A 6532-nucleotide genomic window follows, 5' to 3' on the forward strand; every position below is an offset into this window, starting at 1 on the left:
ATAATAATGTAACATTATTACTGTAATTATTCTATAATAATGTAACATTATTAATGGAAATAAGCTATAATAATAACAATATATTCTCTCAATAATATCAGGATATGATTTATTTTCTAACAAGCTATAAAAATTCGAACTCGGTCCGACTCACCACAGGTTGGTGGATAAACAAATTGGCTCACTCGCTCACCTAATTACAATTTTTTTAAATAAAAAAGTCACAAACCTTTTATAATTCAAATCTAAACAAATTTCACTCTCAACATAGATGTTTAATTAATTTTGAAAATAGGAAACTTAAATAATTTTTTCAAGCAAAAAAGTAATAATAAATATTTTCTATAAAATTAAAATTAAATTTTAATAAAATAAGGTAGGTGGGTTGATGGGCCAACCCACCCACCATGCCGCATAATCAGTATTTAAATGAATCGGATTGAAATATCCGTATAAAAAAAAATACAATTTTTTCAAACTTAATCCAACCCGAAGCCGTGGTGAGCTAGGTTGGCTAGTGGATTGTGACCCATTTCAAGAACTCAACTATTAACATATGGGTGTTGCTCCCTGCACCTCTCCATTTGCTTCCTCTACCTCTCCCTTCCTCTTCTATCCTTTACTGTATTTTTTTTATTCCTATTTTATCCATAAAAATTTATTTTTAAGATTAAAATTTTGCAAAAAGATCTTCCTAAACGAAAACGAGGATCCGCTGATATATGTCAACATCCAACATCCGTCTAAGTATAAACAAATAGCCACATCCGTTACACACTTTATCCCACTGCTCGGCAAGCTTTCAACTCTTGGACTCACCATACCTACCATCTCTCTTCGTCCTTCTTTCACTTCACCTCTTGGATGTTCACTTCTTCCTCTTCCTGGGTTTTATATTCCATTCTAAGCAAACAGCACTGTCAACTTCCCTAAAACTTCAATACGCCTTGACTGGAGGTTAATCTCCTGCATCATCTGCATCCACACGCCTAACCCTCCATTGCCATTCTCGAACTTCTTTTTCAAGTATTTTACTCATTAAATAAATTAATTTTCATATTTCTAAAAACAAAAACAAATTAAAAAATCAAATCATAAATATAAATATAAAGCATGTATTAAAATTTGTTAACCGTCAGAATAAAACTACTCTTTTCTATTTCACATCCATCAACCACATTTAGCTTCTCCAAAACCGCCTGAACACCAAATTTCTTCAACCATATTCTCCCTTTATTTATTACGCCTTCCTTTGCTCAAATAATTCTCCATTCAACCAATTTTGCCTACTTAAATCAGAAGGGGAAAATTAAGGGCACGTAATCTTATTTATTTATTCATTCAATTATTATGCCTATTCAACCTTAACCAAGGAAAACGAAAAGGAAGATCAAAAAAAATTAATTTATTGATTATATTTGCTTTAAAAGAATACGTCGGATCAAAATATGTGAGTACTATAAAATTTTATTTCAATGTCAGTGTCGGCTATAATTTGGTAGCAGTGAATCTCAAGATGGTTCTATTTAGAGTGGAAACTGGCCAATTTATTTTGTTTCGTCGTTGATCTTTCTGAAATGGATTTTTCTGAAAAGTAACCTGCACACAGAATCGCAGAAGCCAAACCCAGGAATTGCAAACCGCTCTCCGGTCTCAAGGACGGCACGTCGGCCATCTACCGGACCCGGATCGCTTTCACCTTGTAATTCCGCTATTCTCCCTCAGCCACCACGTTCTCTCCGTCCATTCCGACCTTGCCCCCAATTGGTGTTTCTGCGAGGAAAACATGCTTCCCGTCGAAGTCATCGACAACGACACCCTCACCACCGGCTGTCCCAACTTGCGCTGCCTCTACGTCATTGGCACCAGCTTGATGAGGCTACTGAGCGTTGCCGAGGAGTGTCCCACGTGAACTCGAACTGCAGTGCTGATTCAAAGGCTCGAGGGAGGTATGGAGGGGGGGAGGTGGGGCTGTCAGCAGAGAGTAAAGTAGGTTAAATAAGTTAAAAAGGGTAAAAAAGGTAAAGAGAAAGGTTATTTTTGTAATGAAAACAAAATTGAATAAAAGTGAGGAGGTGGAGGGAGGAAACGGGGAGGTGGAGGGAGTAACACCCTTAACATATTTACTTAAGTAACAGTTTTATTTATATGAAAAAAATCTTAAAAAAATTTTAAAGAATTAAAAAAATATACATTTAAATCATTTTAACTTTTAAACAATATAGAAATATTAAATATGCAGAATTAGTTTTTAGGACTCTCTCCTTATTTACTTATCTACTCTTGAGAAGAATTGGCGAAGATGAATATGTGAATGACTTTGACGTTTGGATGTAAAGATTTACAAGTAAGAAAAAACATCACCTCTTCATCCTTTCATATTAGAGTATCAAACTGCTATTATCGAAAGTGAGTTTAAAAATTACATATAAAAATTTGTGATGGATGAATTTAGTGAGCATTTTGGCAGTATTGAGCAGCGTGCTCCACTTGGAAGAATAATCAACATTTCCACCTTTTAATGTCAATATATAAACAGTAGTTTTGTTTGCCCACGATAATATATAATGTATGAGTTTTGTTTGCAAAGAGTTTAAAATTCCTTCTTATGCATGGTCAATGCCGTGGTTTTGGAATAATTTCACAATTCTGATGTTGCTGTATGAATAGTATGAACAAAAATGAATTTTCAAAACTTGAATTTTATGATTCAAACTAATTCAATCTTCGCATATTAAAAAAAGATCGAGTTTAGCCACAATCAAGCATTTTTATTTTTGAAAGATTTTTTATTTTAATTCTGTTCCATTATATAAAATATTACTTTATTGTTCAATCAAGTACATAAGATAAAGTTGTTTCAGCGGAGTTTAAATTAAGTAAAGTTTAAAATTTTAGGCCTCAAAAATCGATGTAAAACCTCGTAGATAAATATTAAAAAAATATTTTTATTGATAAAAATTAATAATTTATCTACAGATAAAATATAAAATGAAGTTTCTTATAATTCTTTCTTAAACCTTTTTATATTTTTTTTGTTACTTATTATTATTTTGTTTTCATAATATATCTATTTTACTTTTTTAATTTTATAATATATAGATAATTTTTTTTTAGTTTCTATTAAAATTGTACATAAAATAATTCACAATAAATTAAATATTAGAGTGTAAAATGAAAAATTAGATACATTAGAAGAATTTTAAAAAATGGCAAGAACTAAAACTAAACAAATAGAGGATTAAAGTTAAATACATAAATAAAAGGTTTAATACTTATTTTGGTCTCTCTTTTCGTAGGATCTGTTCAAAGTCATCATCTCTTTTTTAAAAAGTTCACTAAAACCATATTTTTTGCAAAAACGGTGAAACTTAGTCCTTTTTGCTTACGGCGTTAATTTTGTTAACCGTAGAACTGTCCAGCTGGCAAAAAAGTGATGAGTTGTAACGTTTTGGTTGTGCTGGCACTGTGACTTCATTATATGTGTTAAAATAAAATAATTAAACGTGATGTGGAATATGTAAAAGTTAGGGTTAAAATAAAATTAGGATTTGGAGTAATTAACTTAGGCAATTTTAGAATTTAGGAATTTGGGATAAAATCAAGTCACGATTTTCTGGGCGATTTAGGGTTCTAACAATGAGTAGGTGGGGGAATTACAAATCACAGTAATGGGAATGTGCATGGAAGGGAGGTGAGTTTGTTGAAGAAGAGGAGATGGTCTCTGAACCGTGAAAGTGAGGATAGGAGCGATTTTTATGAGACACATGACAAAGGAGCGATATCGATCAATGTTGGTAGAGCATATTCAGAAATACAAGAGGAGGTTAAAGGATACAAATTTCACCGTGAAGCAGGAAACTACCGTGAAGCAGATTTCACCCCACAATATGGCACTACTGATAGGTTTGCCTTTTAATGGTGTTTAAGTTTTTCGAGTCATGAACCATTATTTAAAATGAAATTTACCTTGCGTTTGTGAACTCCTTTCAGGATTATGTATGAACCTGTATCTTTGGATATTGGGGATGGAATCATTTACAAGATTCCTCCAATCTATGATAAGTTGGCTGGAGCTCTGAACCTCCCAAGCTTCTTGGATATCCATGTTGATGATTTTTACTTAAAGGGCACCTTGGATTTGCGTTCATTGGTTGAGATGATGGTAGATGATAAAAGATTTGGGAATAGAAATCGAGCTGGCATGGGTGAAGCATTAGGCAATATGAATCACTACAGGCGTGGCTGAAGGTCATGGGAGCTTCAAATTCTACTCATAAATTCAGTCTGAAAGTGTTTGATGATGGGCCTGCAACTAATAAATTGGATTGTTGAAGCTGATTGTTGAACCCTAAATCTCCAAAAAAATTGCGGTTTGATTTTACTCCAAATTCTAGAATCGCTTCAGTTAATTACCCCAAATCCTAATTTTATTTAAACTTTAACTTTTACATATTCCACGTTACATTTAATTATTTTATTTTAACACATATAATAAAGTCATAGTGCCAACACAACCAAAACGTTACAACTCATCACTTTTTTGCCAGCTGGGCAGCTCTGTCGTTAGCAAAATTAACGTCGTAAGTAAAAAGGACTAAGTTCCATCGTTTTTGCAAAAAGTAGGACTTTAGTGAACTTTTTAAAAAAGGAGGACGACTTTGAACAGACCATAAGAAAAGAGGGACCAAAATAGGTATTAAACCTAAATAAAATGAAGATTATATACGTGAGGGCCTGAAAAAAATGTGATATTGGGCCTTATGTTGAGATAGCCAGACCCATAAAACTAAGGACACTATGAACTTAGAAGGGGATTTCCTAAAGTTTAGTTCATTGATCTAAAGACTCTCTCTCTCTAGAACTCAGAACTTTAGGCTCTCAACTTTCTCTCTGTATTCTCTCTAGATTTCCAATCCTCTGACTCAGTGCATGTTTCGTTAGGTGGTACTCCTACGATCACCCTATAAAGAGTTTCAAAACCATCTGATTGGTTTTCTGTTTAGACCGGTAAGTAGTTTTCTCCCCTTCTCCGCTGTTTTGTAACTTAGGGCATTTGCCACTCTACTGTTTCTATGGAACTAGGAGCATCCTTCTTCATATTTCTATTTAAAACGTAGCTCTAAGAGATGTTCTCTATCGCCAATGCGGTTATTTGTAGGTCCTGTTGTGCCCTAGCTGTGTGGAGCACTGTAGAAGCGTTTGGGTGAGCTAACATTCGCTTTGAGTAATGGTAAGGGGAGTTGGGGTTTACATTCTTTGATTTTTTGAGTTAGAATATGCATGAGATAGGTTTTCGTTAATTTAGACAATTATGTATGTGTGCATTGTGTTATGTCTGTATGTACTGCTTGCATTGAATTGTAGTTTTGGTGTAAGTTAAAAGCATGTAATTTGTTTTGAATGAGTCTGAACGCAGGAATTTGGTATGTAGAAAGTATCGTGACTGGAAATCCCGTTGTGTTGTGGTTTGGATAGTAAATTGACTGTTTTGGGTGGTGTTTTAAGTAGTTTGGAAGGAAGTGACATAGTGATTATGAGAAATTATGATCTAGGATGTGGTTGCAGTGTTGAAGCAGTCTAAAGGGATCATTGTGACTTGTTGAGGGAACTTTGTTGGTAGGATAGAGGAATCATAATGAAGTTGGCACATCCCTTATCATAGAGCAGCCCTGGTCTGATCCAATTTGTTGTGACTAGTCATATGTGTTGGCGTTTATGGTGAGTTTGATGCGTCAAACATTTGATTCTTCTCCGATGACCAATTGGATTAGTAAGAATGGGGTAGGGGTAAGTAATCTGTTGTGATAAGTAATTTAATAGATAGTTTAACAATTAGGGAGCATTTATGGTTGTTTGAAGGGAAGTGAGAGGGTGATTTTAAGCCTTTGGTGCATTGGGTGCATTTGTCTGTTTGGGTAGTTTAGACAAGTCAATTGTGACTTGTTAAGCATATAAAAGTGAATTAAAACATATTAAAAATGGTAGGATTGAATTGGAGCCCCTAAGTCATGAGATTTGATGTTTTAGTGTTGAATTCAAGCCTAAACCACTTTAGAATCATTGTATAGTTTTTAAAACCCATCTAGGCAGGTTTAAATAGGTCTATATCATGAATTAGGAGTGTTCAAAATTAGGTTGGAGGGTTGGAATTTGTTAAAAGGGCGTGAGTTGCATGATTCTGCAGAACTGGAGTTCTACAAATCATGTAGACTCGTTGTGCGAATGGTTTCACATAGTGCGTCGCTCCAAGGACACTACAAGAAAAAAGGTCATTATCTACAGCCCAAATCCGTATATAAGGTCCAAAATCCGTATATAGTTTTTGGTTATATACAGATTATATACGGACAAAAATCTGTATATAATATTGTCGTAGCTAATGTTATATACGGATAATCCGTATATAAATTACATACAGATAATCCGTATATAATATCCGTACGGATAATCCGTATATAATATCTGTATGTAATTTTAATATATAATTACATACGGAAAAATCCGTATGTAACTGTATAGTTTTATAAAA

Source organism: Vigna radiata, unplaced genomic scaffold, assembly GCF_000741045.1.
Source record: "Vigna radiata var. radiata cultivar VC1973A unplaced genomic scaffold, Vradiata_ver6 scaffold_91, whole genome shotgun sequence".
Classification (NCBI taxonomy): domain Eukaryota; kingdom Viridiplantae; phylum Streptophyta; class Magnoliopsida; order Fabales; family Fabaceae; genus Vigna; species Vigna radiata.